The sequence below is a fragment of the Crocodylus porosus genome, unplaced genomic scaffold (assembly GCF_001723895.1).
Source record: "Crocodylus porosus isolate Cpor-Errol unplaced genomic scaffold, CroPor_comp1, whole genome shotgun sequence".
NCBI lineage: Eukaryota > Metazoa > Chordata > Crocodylia > Crocodylidae > Crocodylus > Crocodylus porosus.
The window spans coordinates 36,545,738-36,564,340 of NW_017728907.1; positions in this window are offsets into that span (position 1 = coordinate 36,545,738).

Sequence of the window (18,603 nt, forward strand, 5' to 3'; positions counted from 1 at the left end):
GTTGTTTTCATGGGGGTGTGTGTATATGAGTGCACATGTACAGCACAATTATACCAATGTGTTTTAAATTCAGCTCATAGGAAGAAGTTTTATGCTTAAGGATTTAAGGCATTCAAACTTCTTCAGACCAAAATCATATCAAGACATGCCTATGAGTATCAGTGGCCATGTCTAGAGCCAATAAAAATCTATGGAAGTGTTTTTCTACTGAAATTGGCCTTTGGGGATTTTCCTTTAAGATTACATTTTAATTGAAGCACTGAGCCAGTTCTGCATGTGGTGAGAGTAAAAGCTTGCTAACAGTCTAATTCCTCGCGGAGTTCTGAAGATTTTTCCGGGCTAGTTAAGGGGTTTCTATTGGTCTTTGCCTTCAAACCTTGGAATGACGTTGGAATAATTCTCGGAATGATTCTTTACTGTTTCATTAGTACCTCTTATCTTCAGAGGACAGTGTTGATTTTAGGTAAGCCATTAGTTGGCATCAGTGGTCAAATTAATCATAATAAGCAGTTTCGACTTCCTACTAACTTCTTAGATTTAAACATTTTTATTGATACATGTAAACATGTAAATATATGTGGGAAAGAAGGACTCAGGCCCTATTCATAACAACAGAGGAATTCACATAAATAATGTATACAGAGACTGTTATTTAGACCATTTGCTGCTAGAAGTTACAGTTTGCTGGGTATCATTCCTTCAAGACACCTCTGTCATTATAAGTTATAAATAGGTCTTGCTTCATGTATGTAGCACTTACCTTATGTTTATGGGATACATTACAAACTAGAAACAAACTCTTAATTTAAAAAGTGCTAGCAGAGGACCTAATACTCAAAGGGCTACTGGAGAGGGGAGGGGAGTAGGGGCTAGTTGTCCTTGCATTCTAGTTGCTTTCAGTTAAGTTGTCCCGAAGCAGAGGCAGGAAGAAAAATCACTATGTAAATTTAAAAATGAAAACAACTCAGCTTTGTCTGTGGTTTCTTACTAAGGAATTTTCTTTGCCAGGAAGTAGGGAGCAGAACTGTGTAATCAGTTTGACTTGCTATCAGTACTGCTCATGTATGTTCACTAACCTGTGGCCCTGGTCTAACTGCACAGAGCCACATGTTTGTTCAAGTAGCAGAATAAATTGTTTGCTTGTAAAGGACAAAAGGGTTAAATAATGAATAATGCTAAAAGAAGGAAAACACGTGTTGCGTTGGGAAACATTTCCGAGATACTGTGTCATTGTTAGTGTGAGGAAATGTCACGTGCAGCTTCAGACTATTTATGCTGCCTAAAATCAATTTTGAAAAATGTAAGCACTGGCCACAGTGGGGCCCTAGCTAGGATTTGAAATAAACCTCCCAAGAGGAAGATGTAATTATTTTCTCTTAATATCTAAAATATCAGGTTTAAAGAGAAATGAAGGGGGGTGGAGCGGGAGCAGGAAGTGGGAAGCATTCATTCAGTACAAGAGCTTGAGTGTATTTATTGAATGGAATCACAGAGATTTGGGGCCAGTTCTATACTGCCTTATAAATGACACTATCCCACTGCCTTTGCTGAGATTAAACAAAGTGTAAATCAGGCCAGAATTTCTCCATGGGATTCCAAATCCACTTTGTTTTAGGAACCACACACCCCTTCTCCCATACACACACGCACACATTTTGGGTCTCCCTCTTACAGATGGATATTGCCCCTGTGGTATGTTTAAGGGATGAGGTCCCAAACATAGGAATGTCAAAAATCTTTTAAATCTAATTCTCCTCGCAGAAGTCACAACCAGTCTTGACAGAGGATTTTTTGTCTTCAGAATATATTGTTATTTAAAAAGTTGCCAAACATATTTCATTTACAGAACTCAGACTTCCCTTATACTTTTTATTGCATTTCTGAATTTCCATGAATCTATGGGTCTGGTTATACCACACATCAAGGCAGTCAGTACCACACATATGTACATACCAACTTCTTTGGACAGCAGCATATGAGCATGTGGAGATGACTGGTAAAACCCTATGTACTGTACGTGCTGTTAACAAATGCTGTATGTGGGCTTTTGTGGAAATATAAACCTCTATAGAATAGTGCCACAGAGATGCTCTTCTGCTGAGTTAGGTGAGTAGATGTAGAAATATGAGGGCTGAATCCTAACAGAAAATGAAATTCGACATCAAAACCAACTTTACTATTGGAAAAATTCTGTTCTCAGTAGGGCTTGAGGTGCTCAGGATCTCCTGTAAATTACTGAGCTTCCAGCGATTCCTGCTGTCAGTGGAAACAGAGAACATTTCTTCCCTACCTCTTTGGAGTTCTAAGCACCTGCAGCGTCTAGCCTGCAGTGACACAAGAACCATTTGCAAAATTAGGCTCTGGGTCTAGGTTCAAATTTCAAATATGGCTATAGGTTGAAGTGTTCCAATAGTATGCTTTAGTTTGGACGCAGCTCTGATTTTTATGCAAACGTAACAGGAATGGTACAAAATAAGTGAGATCTGCTTAGAAGAGGAGAATTAGATGCAAAAAATTAAGATCTACAGCAAAGATTGCTGCTATCTCTGGGGCATATTGTGCCATTGATTTTAGGCTGATCCTTTAACTGATTTCAGTTGGAACTTAGACTAAAAATTGATGATACAGTATGGCCCTATGTGATGAAGACTAATGGCCAAATTCTGCTCTCAGTCACAGCAATGTAAATCCTGAGCCAGTCCACTGAAGCAAATGGAATTTAGGTCACTGGAGTTACTCACTGATAGAACAGGGAGCAGCCTAGAGCCTTTAAACATTACTGTAATAATTGTTACTCATAAACTATGAAGTGTATTGGCTTTCTTCTGGAAACATAAAAGGGAATAGGTTTTTTTAAATTCCTGTTTGAGGACATTTTTTCCTTGTCTTTGAAAATAAGACCATCCTGATGGTATACTACCTAAATATGGTCCATTTGCTGTCTTTAATATCACAGCTTCCAGCTGCTCTAACTTTGTTTCACATGTCAATACATAGATCAAAATAATTACAGTGGCACCTACTGATTTCTCAATTGTTTAAATCTGTCAGCATTGCCATTATAAGGCCAAGTTTATAGGGATTCATAAGCTAGACAAATAATTTGCACTTTGAATTGAAACTGCTCATGTAATTATAAATCACCTTTTAAAACTGGTTACTCTGAAGTTTACAAATTGCCAAAATAAAATGGTTTCCAGTTTAAGGCAGCTTTTAAAAATGCCTCTCGTTGCTAGAATTCCACCCAAACCAGAAAAGCAAGAAAGAATAATATACACCAGTCTCCTCTTTGAAGTCATGTTAACACCTCAAATGCTGAAATCTTCTAAATTCCAATAAGGTCCCAAAATGTGTTGTACAACTGTTGCATAATGATGCCTCTGCATTTTGACAAATATATGGACAACTGGTACCAAATGGTATTTATAAGGCACGGAAATCCATGGACTATAGAATTAACTTCTGTGATCAACCATAAGCCTGCGACACTATTACCTACAATCTGACTGAAGGAAGAAGGCTAAAATTGCTGGTTAACCCATAACTGCACTGAGCTATGGCATAAGTCCAAACCGCCTTTTTTGTGTTACAAATCATTGGCACTAAAATACCTATTAAAGACATAAAGGGGTGATTTAGAGATGGGGGGCCGAAATCTCCAAAGGTGATTCTGGGAGGTATAAATAAAACTTTCATGTATCACTGTGACCCACTGCACTCCCAAGTGATTGTCTTTGCTTCCCTTTGGTATTTCTGATGGTAGAAGGAAAATAATTTAATTTGTGGCTGAGACTTTGCCATCAGAGGCTGCTAAATCTGACCATTCCTTGGTTGCTCTGACTATGCCCTGTCCATGTCTTATACATTTTGGGTTGCACTGTGAACTCTCTAGGCCAAGGGCTGGTGACCTATGGTCCTTGGCCCAGACCTAGACTGCAGAGGGGTTGGATCCAGCCTCAGAAGATTTAACCCATGCAAGGGTGGCATGAGAGAGGCTGGGTACTATTCAGCTGTGCTGAGCAGTCTCCCAGCCCTGTAGCACTGTTCTTTGCAAACTTTCCTCTTGTGCCTGTGCTTACCCTCCCTAAAAAGGACCAGGTTGCAAGCTCTGGCTGGTGGTAGCTTTTACAGAAAGAAAATGGCAGAAGCTTGGGCTGAATTTGGCCTGAAATTTCAACCTGAAGTTTTAGCTCTCACTGGATTAACTCACCTGGGTGGGTTTAAGTCACACTAGCTTCCTTCCCAGCTTCCTGTTGCACCACAAACTGCCTGACTGCCAGTAAGCCTTTTACAATCCAAACATCATAACATTGCTTTAGCATATATATTTGTTTGGATTAATAATAAAAGCTCCTATTGTTGATCAGAAATAAGTTGTCTCCAGGAACCAAAACTATGTTTTCATTTGGATATATTGGAATATTTATGGAAAATTCCTTTTACCAGAAAAATTGTAATAAAGTGCATGCTGCAAAAACATTAAAAATAACCTGCTTTATGTGGCTTCTAAAAAACAGTTCATAATCTAACAGTATCTGGTCAATGCTGAAGGATAAACAGCCGGTGTGCTTAAGACACAGTGGAGCCTTGAGGCAGGAAATGATATTCATTTACAGGTACCAGTGCTTCATTAAGAAATCGTAGCTGTGAAGCAAGATTTTACTAGTTCTTGTAATGTAAAAATCTGATTACTTTGATTCTGTTCATTGGCAAACTTTTCAACTAGAGGCCTTAGCAATAAATTTGGACAAAACAGAGACTGTATAATTTCAAAGACTCTCCAGGAGAAATTCACCACTGCTGATGTTTTATATTAAAATTTATACCATCCATCATTCTAATAGATTTTCCCTATGATTTGTCCATCATATTATGAAAATAAAATGCTATCTTGTCTCCTTGATATTGTGCTTTTTAAAAAAAGATCCTTTTTAGTTCTGTTCTTTGAAGTTGTTCATAGCATGAGAGGTCCAGCATCAAGAGTAATTAGGCTAAACCATGCAGAAATCCCAGTGGAAGTCGGCAGGTACAATAATGTTAGCTGCTTAAAAAACTTAAAAACAAGTCATAATGTTTCAGAGGACAAGGAGGGTGAATGAGTCCTTATTACAGGGATGATCTAAACAAATCAGATCATTCTTTTCACATTTGATACTCCCTGATATTTCTAATTATTTAAAAAAAAAATAGCATCCTGCGATTAATTTTCCAGTATAAATAGGCACAACAAAAGGGCTAGATAAAGTGATTTTATGAGTCATTGTCCTGCCTGGTTACTATAGCACAGCGAGGTATGTATGACTTCATATAGAAACATATGATTATGCATATATATCCCACTCCCAAGCAGAAATTGAAAAGAGACTTGGTATCATTTCCTGGAAGGAAAAGGATTGTACATATTCTCTCTTTGACATTTTTGACAATATTTGCTTGATGTAAGAAGCTATGTGTATAGACTTCCTTGCTGAAATTCTTCTAACTGTAGCTTATAGCACCTGTCCTTAAACAATGGGCTGCAAAATACTATCAAGGAACAAAAGAAGGGCCACTGCTGTTGGTCTGCAGAGATCTGGCTGATCATATGGAGTTGGCTCCTCTTTGTTTCCAGTTGCCAAATGGCATTAAAGAAAAAATACATGAACTGGTTTCCTACCAGTAGCCCAACAAAGAGTGGGCAAGTAGAGCACTAGGAGGGTGGCAGAATGTCAGCTCCTAGGGGAGTCCATGGGGCTGCATCAGCAGAAGCTAGTGCATCATTGCTGTAACAACAACAGCAGCAAGACCTGGGGGAGAGAGGCAGACCAAATCCATGGGGCAGGTAAGACTAACCCCTTCCTTTTCCTTCCCATAGGGTTTTACACAGAGTTCAAAACTTTCTAGTTATACCTCTTGTTTCCAAGCATTAATTTTTCATGTAAGAAACTGCTATAGTTGATATAGGGATGTGAAAGCAACTGCAGATGGAAAACAGTCCACATTACACTGGAGGGGAGGGAAGGTGTCCATGTATTCAGATGTGGTCCATACTCTAAAACTGGTTGAGAACCCTTTACTTAGGCTTAAAAAAGGATTTGGGAAAGCGAGTGTGGTAAACAAAAAATCTCCATGTTAGTAGGTACTTTTTACAATCTCTCTCCATCACATTCTTTTTATCCTCAACATGCCTGCATCCTTCATTATCCTAGAAGAGAACAATAATTGTGTTTAATGAGATTTGCAGTGTACTGTACCAGCAAGACTGGGACTATTTATCAGGTCCATGCAATTATATTTTAGCTTTCCTTGCAGTGGCAAACAGCAGAGTACAATTTATTTAAATATCTCTATGGGTTTGTTTCTATATTTTTAAATAAAAGAACATTAAAAAAACATCAATTGAAAAAAGAGCCATAAGAACGATACGACCTTTTTAAAAACAGTTTCCTAGTCTATAGTACTACTGCTGACCTTCTTAGTCTGTTCTGCTTTGCTTTGGTATGTTTAACTGCCCCAGGAGGTCATTAACAGACAGTGGTGACTGTTTTGTCAGGTCTTATTGTTTAATTAGATCACAGTTTATGTCAAAATTCTAAAATTCTTTTGGCACATGCCAAAATTTTCACAGTTTTTAGTTTTTAAGTTGAAATATTTCTTAAACAACAAGCAGCAGCCTCTACAAGGGACCAGACAAATTTATTTAATATTTACAGTATGCACTTAAAAATTGTGCCTTGGGTTATATTCAGTGAAATGTGACATCTTATTGTCAAGAGCATCCTATAGATAATCCCTTATACCTTGTACTGACATTAATATAAGGCTCAAGAAAAAGGCCCAATCTGGTTCACAGTATCTATAAGAAAGCTAAGTTTTGCTGCACATCTTGTTGCCATTTTTCAAAAAAATGTTTAAGAGTGTAAAAACAAACTCAAACCTGAAATACTGACCTGGATGTCCTGTGTGTCCTTGAAAGTATATGCTACTAGTATGCAATCAGTGCTATAACATGTCATGCTAATAGTGAAATAATTAGTACAGATTTCCAGGAAAGTGCCCTAACCATGGGCAAGTTTAGGAAACTGTAGCATAGAATGTAAGATTTATGAAGCAAGAAAAAAAGCCAGCAAGTAGTTAGGGCGCAGAGCTGAGATGGGGGAGTCATGTGTTCCTGTCCCTCCTGGACTGTTTATACATTTGACATTATATTAGTCACTGAATAAAAAACAGAAATAATCATGAGAGTCCTGGAATCCAGGAATCCTTCTCCCACCCAAAGCTGATTGTTCGAACTGTTAGGCTGCAGTCATGCTTCTCCTTGTTTGCTCTATTTCTGGTCCTGTGAATCTTGCATTCCTTGCTACACAGTGGGCCAAGTTCAACAGGAGGGGTAGATGGTGGCCCCTACTCAGGATTAGTGATTAGTTACTTCTCTACTGGCCTGTGGTTTCCAAAGCTGGGTTTGAACTTTCTTTTTTTATCTCCAAGAGGGCTGCACAGACAGAAAGGGGCAGAGGTATCTGCTTATTACTAGGGGTGTGCGAAATGGCCCGTTTTTTATTTGGATTCGGCCTGAATCAGGGACAGTGATTCAATTAATTGATTAGGATCACTGTCTTGATTCTACTCGGTTGAATCTGAAGATTCAATGCTGATGCGGAGAATCAGCAATTCGGCCATAGACACAGTTTTAAATGTTTTTTGTACATATCTTGAGGTACCAGGCACAGCGTGGGAATGTTGTGGTGGTGGGGCAGATGGGCAGATGGAGCATCCCACGTGCTCGGTGGCAAACCCGGGAGTGGACTGAAAGTACTTCCAGCCCACTTCCGGGTCCACTGCTGAGCATACCAGGGGGCCTCCCCATGCCCGCCAGCTCAGTCATTGGCTGAAGGGGGACCCCACATGCCTGCCTAGGAGCGCACCAGTCACTGAGCTAGGGGGACATGGGGGGGGTCCCCTGCACACTCCCCGGCGGATCCAGAAGTGGACCAGCAGTGCTTTTAGTTACTTCCAGGTCCACTGCTAAGTGCACTGGGGACCCTCTGTGTTCCTATGGGATGCTCTATTCACCCCAGCATCTCAGCATTCATGAGCTGCCTGGTACCTTGAGGTATGTAGAAAAAACACTTAAAGCTGTGTCTATGTCTGAATCATTGAATCTTTCTGAATCTCTCTGAATTGATTCAGAGGGTTCTGATTTGATTCAGAGAGACTAAAGGGTCTTCTGATTTGATTTGGATTTGGAGATTTAGCCACTGAATCGGGTCGAATCTCTGCCAGATCAAATCAGCAACTGAAGCTTCACACAGCACTACTTATTGCATCTCATCTGTTTGCCTGTCCACATATCCCCACCCCCTAATGGAAAGTTACTCCCTAAAGTTGCCTGTTGCAACTATGGCTGCTGCCTCTGCTTCTCCTCTTACACACCCTATATTGCTATGTACTAACAATGGAAACTTGCCAGACAAATCTAAGAAAGCTTCTAGATATTGCTAGGGAGAACTTTTCAAAGCATTAAAAGCACAAGTAGATAATTTAGCAAGTAATGGATGTAATAAGCTGATGTTGGTTCCTTAGTACCATATATACTGTTGCTTTAACATTTTGTTAGTAGAAATACTGAGAAATTTCTCAATCTAAGGGCAAAATTGGCAAGTTGGTAATGCTGGAGCTCCACACCAGAGGCCAACTGATTGCTAACTGTGATCTTAGCTCTTTTTCCCCTTCTAATGGTGCAAGCCTTTATTGGCTTGATTGGATCTTGGATGGTTGGAAAAAGCATTGATGGCTAACATGAAGCCCAGTAAAAGGGAAAAGTAGTTTCCTTACCCTAGATATTGTTTTAAATCAATGTTCCTCAGATAATAAATAGCATGAATTCTTTCAAGCCAAATCTCTCTCTATTATGTGCCACCTTTAGCACTAATCAGAAGTATTACTTTAACTTTTTTGTGTCATCTGTGAATTTCATTAATGTACTGTTTACCATTTCTTGTAGCTAATTAATGTGTGAGATAACACTAGGCCTTACTACAATCCCTGGGGACATTTACCCATAACGTGATATATTGCCATTTATCATTATCCTTAGTTTATCACCTGTCACCCAGGGACAGTGCTCTTGTCCAACTGCAGGTTTGCAAGTGGAGATGTATCACCTACTTTACTACAATCCAGGGCTTCTACATCTCCAATACATACGTTATTAACTAATGTTGTATTTGAACTAATTCTGCAAGGCATTGACTCTTGAGTAAAATTAACGAGGAAGTATCTTTACATAGTACCCTATGCTATTTTGTCTTAATGTGGAGTAGTAGATGGAAAGCACTGGCATTTAGGCTGCTCTGGGAGGCCTTTGTACCCTTAGACATATACTATGGGTGTACAAAGCAGGCCCTATTCAATTTGGATTCAGCCCGAATCAGGGACAGTGTTTTGATTCGTTGATTTGGATCACTGTCCCTGATTTGATTTGGCCGAATCCGAACCTGAAGATTCAATGCTGATTCAGAGAATCAGCGATTCGGCCGTAGACACACCTTTAAATGTTTTTTCTACATATCTTGAGGTAGCAGGCACAGCTCATGTTCAGTGCAATGCTGGGGCAGATGGAGCATCCCACAGGAGTGGGAGGGGGTCCTCCACGTGCTCGGCGGTGAACCTGGAAATGGACAGGAAGTACTTACGGTCCACTTTCAGGTCTGCTGTGGAACATGCTGCCCCCCTACCCCCGTGCCTCCTCGACTCAGTGATCAGCTACAGGGAGACCCCATATGCCAGGAGGCACCAGTCACTGAGCTGGAGGGGTGCGCAGGGCCCCCCCGGAAGTGGACTGGAAATGCTTCTGGTCCACATCCGGGTCTGCTGCCAAGCGCACTGGGGAGCCCCCTGCACTGTTGTGGGACACTGCATGTGTCCCAGCATCGCAGCACTCATGAGCCCCTGCTACCTAGAGGTATGTATGTCTGAATCTCCAAATCTTTCTGAATCTCACTGAATTGATTCAATTCAGAGAGGTTAAAGGGTCCTCTGATTTGATTTAGATTTGGAGATTCAGCCATCAAATCGAGCTGAAACTCTGCCAGATCGAATCAGGGACCAAAGCTTTACATAGCCCTAATATATACAGAGTGGATTGCCACAGTCACTCCAAAAACAAGGAAGGATGCATGTTACTGAGGACAGTCCAGTGGAGGGCCAAGAGATCCATGCTTACCGATATGCAAAAATAAGGGGGAAAATGCATCCATTTTATGTAAAATAGTTTATGCCAAATCATGAATGCAATCAAAGAGCTTGTGCCATACCTTAAGGCCCATTGCTAGCGTATCCAATATAAATATTGCTGGCCTTCAATACAATATTTTGTAAAGTTGGTGAAGTAGCTGGGAGGAAAACTGACAAATGAGTCCAACCCTAAAAGCACACTGAACCCAAACTTTAAGTTTGAATAACTTGTCTTTCTTTGTTTAATTTCTTTGTATGTAATATGCCCCTTTGCTGAACTCTAGATTCTTAAGATCAGCATTTTCTGTTCAATTAGTTTTTATCTCTACTCCTTCTTAACACTAACTTTTTGAGGACTAATAGAGCATGTTATGTTGTATAAACAATACAGCAGTGTCACTATCCTAAGAAAATTGCAGTTTATTTTGGAAGCAGACATAGAATATGAGGAATCTGGAGTTTTTTTGTTCCAGGTAAAGAAATGTCTGTGGGTACCAATTATTAATGTAGTGATAAGATACCTTGCTCAACTTTTGAAAAAATAAAATTGCCAAATTTATTTCAATAGGACTTTAAAAGTTAAATCAATAATAGCATACTATATGATACTGCTTTATTTATACTCTTAATCAATAAAACTGTATTACATGGAAGTACTTTTTAAACTAAACCTGTAATACTACACCATTTAGCAGCACTTTATAAACCAGTGCAACAGTACATCTGAATTTTCTCTTGGAAAAGTGTTAAGTTACTGCTTAGTACTTTCCAAGTAAAAGCTTACCGCATGTGTGATATTAAAACAGTATATGGCACACCAATACCTGTAAATAAAATTTGTTTCCAGATCATTAAATAGACAATGAAATATCTCTTAATTAGCATTTACTATTGTAGCTGAAGTGTCAACATTTTACAGTGTAAGAACACTGGCTTTTTTTTACTCTCACCTAGTAGCAATCTGAAACTATGAGAAGACACTTTCGGAGCTGTCCCAAGGTTTGGTGAAGCCCTGTTCAAAAACAACAAAGGCCAAGCTACTATTATCTCCTAACTAATACCAGTTCTGTCCATGTCAGTGGGCCCACTAGCTTTTCTGTACATGTTCTGTTTAACTTTTTTCTGGGTAGTACAACTGCTACTACTACATACACTACATAATACGCACATAGATTTTAATTGGGAACCCAACACATGAAAAAACTATTTGCCCTGTTTACGTGAAGCTGACCCCATATAAAATGAATTTAAAATATCTTGGTTTTTGTGTCTCTGTCATTCAGTACTTGGACTTTAGTAAGGGTATCGGTTTTCAAAATATGAGATTACAAAAGATATGTAGACTTGTTTAGAGCTGATCTCTAAGGTCCGCTTCTTGAATGGCTCCAGGACTGGAATTACAAACTCTTGAGATTTTTCTGGGCCTGAGCCAGTGGGCTGAGACAAAAGTTTTTGAATGAAAAGCAGGTAAGAGTCTTGTTTATTGTTCTGGTAAACATTTAAGCAGGTTAACAATGTGATACCACCTGATCATGTCATCTTGAATGAACTGGGTAATATCTATCCCAAAGATGCTTTTATAGCTCTTACTGCCGTAGTATCTGAGCACTGTGTTATCTGTATTGCTGTTAGGTAACAGCCAAGCCATATTTTCTTTATATGCTTGAAGACCTGGAAGGGTAAGGTCTGGAATATTAAGATTCAGCCATAATTCAATATTGAATGGATGTTTTGTTCTAACAGTGAAGCTGTTGTCTCAGGTGATGTCTCAGGGTGTGTGCTGACTCTTCCACGTTGCATGTACAAGGCTATATCAACAACATGACCTGGGTTGTGTGCCTGCTCCAAAGAATGTTTACATTTTAAGTATTTATAGGACCAAAGATTATACAACAGGTCTCTCTCCCCACAGGTGAGTACTGAATGATAGTCGTGTTCACTCTCTCACCCACTGAATACTTACACCATATAGCATGAACTCATTCAACAGGAGTCCTCCATGTTTCAAGGTTAGATCAAGGTTTTATAGGATAATCCCTATCCAAACCATCCTATAAAACCTTGATCTAACCTTGAAACATTGGCATCAGCTGGTCTGCACAGACCTACTTGTACCTTACCTTATCGTGATGAAAGAGAAGACAGTCTATGTTGGCATATCTTATATCACACTCGGAGGGGGGGAGGTCACAAAAAGATGCAAGTAAAATGATATTGACTAACAATTTATTTCATGTTCTGAATATTTACTTTTATTTCTAAGCTTCTCTCTACTGACCCCCTCAGAATGAGTTATATTAATTTGGACATATACTCTGGGGTCAAGTTGAGAGGCAGTGTATAAGTCTCGTCTTGTCTAAGTAAGTAAATAAGTCTCAGTACATATGTCTAGGTGAGTCTCAAGGGAGACTGAATTGGTATGATGTGCACAGTGTGAGGTCTGGGAGAATAGGTAGGCTACCCCAATTTAGACTAGCTCTAGGCTTAATTGGCATGCTTAGATTTACTTAGACTCCCCCCTGCTAGTTGGCCCAGCGTCTTCTTGTAAGTTCTATTTCGCACTCTGGAAATAAAAAACAGTAGAAGTACAGGACTGTGAATGCAATCAGACTTATTATCTGATTTGATTATTATTTTATATAGATTTGATTGCTATTTATGATCTGTAATAGAGGTCACTATTTTATAACATGCTTTCTGGAGAAGATTAAGTTACTTTAAATGAAGATTTTCTTTCATTTTAAGTGAGTAAGAATAATGTAGTTCTGATTTTATTTAAATAAATTTAGATTTACACAAATTTGCATTTCTTTTTCTATAAAAGGCTTTAACATTAGTATAATATGGATACATGTGAATAGATTAATATAGTACAGAACTTTGGGAAAGTATGAAATGCTAATTTTTACAGACAAGTTTTAACTTTTTGCAATGTACATATTACTTTTATTAATGCTCTGCTCACATTATTCATGTCATGTGCCTTCAAGTGAAAAAACGCATTTCACTAAAGGTTATATATTCATATAAAATAGGTGTTGGCAAACTTTTGCTGACACAGGCCAGGGCTTGTGATCTGGCCCTCTGTTAGGGGCCAAAAATCTCACCCTCCTAGAGCACCTCAACCATCTATGCTTACTCTTGCCACAAATGCCCACCTCCTCCACAGTGAGGGTAAGCACAAGCAAGAGAGAGCAGCAGGAGGCAGTGGGGTGGAGGAGAGAGGCCTGGTCCGGCCAATGGGCTGTAAGTTGCTTACACCTGACACACAACTTCAATATTAAGAGTCCTGCATTAGGAAAAGCAGGACTTCATTTCTCTCAACAAATAGTGAAGTTATGGGTTGATGTATTAAAATTAAGCTTTGAAATAGTCATAATTAATGCTGTTAAAAATTGCATAATCAGGCAGTAGAATTGCTCAACTGCATTTCAGAGTTATGAATTAATCTTCATTCACAATTGCATATCTCTTTCAGGACTATCTTGCATCTATAATTAAGGCTTATGAAGGAAGTTATCCAGGGCCAGTAATCCAGTTCCAGGTTTGCCTGTAAAAATGGCAGTTGGACAAATTGTTTGCTACCAGGCTGAGGAATGGTCCCAAGGAAGTAGATTGTAAAGAAATCTGGGCTGCTACCCCTGGCACTGGGGTTAAATGATTGACTTTCATGAGCAGGAGGAACAGACCTCCTCTCTTCTGGGAGTAGGATCAAGCTGGCACTTGCCTTAGGGACAGAAGTTACACATAAACCAGTTTAAATGCTCAGAAACTGTTTTAAACCTGTAACAGAACATATGTTCAGTACATGTAAACCAGTTTCAAAATGGCCAAAACTGATTTAAGATAAACCTGGCTGAATGTAGTATCAGACTTAACTGATTTGGGTCAAAGTGGTTTATGGAATGTCTATCCCAGACCTCTTCCTGATTTAAGTTAAATCAGAGTCCCCCTGGCTAGATGTGGCTAGATACTATTAAAAACATAGATATGACACATTCAAATTGAAGGGCTTGGTCAATCATTAAGAAACTAACCAGAGAGGGTAAGCCACAGAAATTTTGTCCTGTTCAACCAAATGCCATCACACGTGTATTAGTTGCACAGGATAACTTTCCAGAACCAGATAGGAGTTTTGACAAGGTCGTCAAACAGAAAACCACATCCATCCTAAGATCACCAACTGCAAATCAAAACCTGACAGCTCCTTCCACTGAAGAGAAGATGAAGACAGCACTGTCTCGCATTAATACAGGCAATGCCACTGGCCCTGACCATATTTTTCCTGAACACCTCATCAAACTCGGGCCTATGGTCCAAGACTGGCTATGCAGCTTGCTGTCATGCATGTATCATTGTAAGATACCAAAAATCTGGTGCCAGGCCAACATCCTTGTAATACAGAAGCCAAGGAAAGACCCAACAGACACAAAGAGCTACAGACCCATATCACTTCTATCAGTGATCTATAAACTCCTACAGCAGCTTATCCTGAACTAGATTGCACCAATTGTTGACCAACTGCTGCTGCATGAACAACCAGGTTTCAGAAGAAACTGATCAATCCTTGATCGTGTGGCAGCTTTTACAACTGATATTGAGAAAGCCTTTGAGAGTTGAGAAAAGCTTGGAGTGGCTCTAGTTGATGTAACAGCAGCTTATGACACAGTTTAGCACCCAGCCCTTCAGTATAAGCTACCTACCACACTTCCAGGCAGAAGTCTGGTTAACTTCATCATGGAGATGATCTCAAATTGGTCCTTTACTTTGAGTACATATGCGGAAAGACAGGTTGTCACAAAAGACTCAGGAATGGAGTACCACAAGGCTCCATCTTAGCTCCCACCCTGTTTAACATCTACACGGTAGACTACATAAGCACCACATACACCAAATACATGTATGCAGATGACCTGGCACTTGCTGCTGCCAGCAATAACGTATCATCAATAGAGGCCAGACTGAGCCATGACATGGAATTCATAGCTTCCTACCTAAAATAGTGGTGATTGAAGCTGAATATATGAAAGACTACCTCAACGCTTTTTCACCTGAACAATCATGCCACTAATGCCAAGATAAAAGTTGTTGTGGAGGGAAAAGAGTTACCCTTTGAGAAGACACCAACTTATATGGGTGTCACTCTAGATAGAAGCGTAACCTTCCGCCACCATCTGGAGAAGTTGAGGTACAAGGCAACCTCAAGGGCAGCAGCCATTAAGAAACTAGCTGGTACAACATGGGGAGTCAACTTCTTTACCTTAAGAACAACTACACGAGCCATGGTTTACACACCAGTGGAATACTGCCTTCCTGTGTGGGCAAATAGTGTCCACACCCACAAACTGGACAGTGCCCTGAATTCTGCACTACAAACAATAAGTGGTTCCCACGGAATGGGAAAAAATATTCATCTTGACAGGAATCCCCCTCATAGCATCAAGAGATCTGGAATACTTCTTCACCTGGCAATCAAAGCCCAACAGGAAGATCATCCACTGTATGACATGAATGAAAAATACCCAACACAGAAATGTCTGAGAAGCAGTAAACCCCTACCAGTATTCAACAAAAGCATTATAGAGGAACTAGGAGACACCATACTTTCATCATGGCCTCAGAGAAGGTAGAAAGAGCAGTGAAATAACAACCACACCCCACTACACAACTACATGCAGCTACCATCCTCATATTCTCCTGATCATAAGCTCCCGCATAAGGTAAAGGTAAACCTGAATTGACTGTGATCAGGCTATGGACCTTCAACAAAACCAAACATAAAATGGGCCTTACAAACTCACCTGTGGCAAAGGAGATCAGACAGCCCAGCATGTACTAACTGGCTGCCCTCAATATGGTCCACCAGAGGGATTGAACAGTCTGAGAGACTGCAGTAATATTGATGTATCTACTCTTAAATGCTTGGAGGAGTTGACTTTCTGAAGTCATACACAAGAAGAATAGTTCCACAGCATCCCAGTATTTTCAGCCCTGGGCTGAGCTGGGCTGTCTGCTCCACAGAGCAGGGTTGGCCATGCCCTTTTCCTCCCTAGCCAGAGCTCTGGCTGCCTAAGAAAAGGGGGTTGGGGGGGGAAAGTGTAGCCAGGAGACAGCAGCATCTGTCTGGCTTCCCCCTGTCTCACCCTCCCCTTGCTCACTGCTCAAGCAGGGATCCCCTCTTCTCCCACAGCAGGGACCCCAGCAGCATGGACCCCAGCTGGCATCTAGCCATGCCACCTCCATGCTAGCTAATGCTGAGAGGTGTCTGTATGTGTGTCTCCACGTTCACTAGAACAAAGGCAAACAGGACCATGTCTGCTTAGAGCTTTTTGGAACTAATCAGCAGGTCAGCTTGTAATGTCCCTCCATTCCTTCCTTGGAAAAAGCTTTTTAAGAAGATCTTGAACTAGTGAGAGAGGCTTTGTTTTCTTGATGGGATGATAAGCTTTGTGTTTTGATAAGCTCCCTGGTGGATTGCTTGCTTCAAAGGCCGCAATCTGTCAGTGTTCAGGAGAGGGGATAGAGAGGCCTGAGAAATGACCTAGTTTGCAATGAATGCAGTGCCTGTCAGTTTGCTGCAGACACTATGAAGAAGCAGGGAGAGGGAGATTTAAAAGCTCAGTATCATCAACAGATGCATGTACTTCACACAAGCAGTCCTCCCTTCCCCCACCCCTCTTTGCCTCAGAGTACTAGCTGGGGGGCGGGTTTTGGTAATGCTCTCTTCCCCTTGAGCAGAGATCTTGGAAAAGCCTGGCAAGAGCTGCTTCCCCCTCCCCCTTCAGGTACACCCCGACTGGGGACTGTGCAGGTTTAAACCCTTCCCTAATCATAGCATTCTGCCAGGGCCTGGCCACTCCCCACCCCCTCAGCTCAGCACTGTCGAAGGCAATGGAGGGCTTGATCTAGTACCCCCTGGTTTCAGGCCTGAGCCACTGGAGGCATGTGCCTGCTGTGATTCAAAAGTGAATGTTTATCCACTTGCAAATTGGTTCAATCTCTGCAGGTTGCACTAACCTGCAAAGATTGAATCAATTCAGGCTCGGGCTTTTTGAACATCTGTCCCTAGCCATCCAAGCTTTTCTTCTCTGAGAAGCAGAATAGGAAGGCAGGCTGAGAAATAGAGCTACAATGGTTAAAAGTTCTAGACTCTGCATTACATAATGAGGAAATATGAGCATATTAGTGGTTCTGTTTCCATAGATGGAGAGAAACCCAGAAAGATTCAGAGTAATCCAGTTTGTCCCTTGTGTACAATGTGGAAGAGTAACGACTTTATTTTTGTTTAACTCTCTTCTCAGAAATAGGGACTTGTGCAGCAGACTGCCTCAGTCAACCAACCTGAAACTGTGTACCTGCTCAGTCAGACTGGGCATTCATTCAAGGTGACTGAATGTGATGGTAACCACATCACTTCTTTGTGTCCTATTGGCTAGGGAACTGGAATGCCTGAAATATACTAGCCTGATGGACCACTAGGCTTAGCCAGTCTTAGACTTTGACCTAGGAAGAGTATCTGACAGATCTCAAGCATGTTTTGTCTTGTTAAGGCAGGTTTTAAGACCCAGGCAGTGGAATTCTCTTTTCTTAAATTCCAGGGAAACTCTTATTTGACTCTGACAGGGTGTTTCTCTTACCTCTGATTTATCATACCTGAAATAGTGTATTTTCTACACACTGAACAAGCATTGAAGAAAGGTCTATGCAATTGTTTCTAAAAGGCTGTTGATGGCATCTACAAGCAAAGTTTTGTTGCATAGACAGAATCTCCCATGAAATTGGTGAATACTTCCAGTAGTCATTTTTAAATGATCATCAGATTGAAACAAAAGTATAGCATTAAAATCTCAGTCTCAGTAATTGCACTACTAAATTCATAACTAATCCTTACCTTTCAACAGAAAATGTACATGGGTTTCTACTACCTGAGGTGTTCTAGGTACCTGTCTTGTTTACATAATATCTTTCCCCTTTTTAACATGTGGTGTCTGGTATGTGGCTCTCATGTCTGTCCCAGCTAGTCAGTGAAAACATTGGCTGAACCATAGAACCATTTTTCCTGAATTTGCCTCAGAGAATACCATAGAAATGGGAATTTCCTTTTTATCTTTGAATTCTCTCTCTTGAAACAGTTTTCTATGGTAAAAATCCTATTTTTTTCTGGCCACAAAAACTTTCTGGACTTTCAAAGTTAATTAAAATCAAAGATAAAATAATTCTTGTATGTGCCATAAACCATGGACACAGTAAGCTCTATCACCCTCTTGAGAACATACCAGGCTCCTTCTGTGTGCTATTCATACAGACCTCCCACTCAAAGTCCCGAGCTTGACCAGGAGTTTGCCCGGGAACTGACTGAGGCCGCTTGCTCCAGGACCTTGGTTGTCA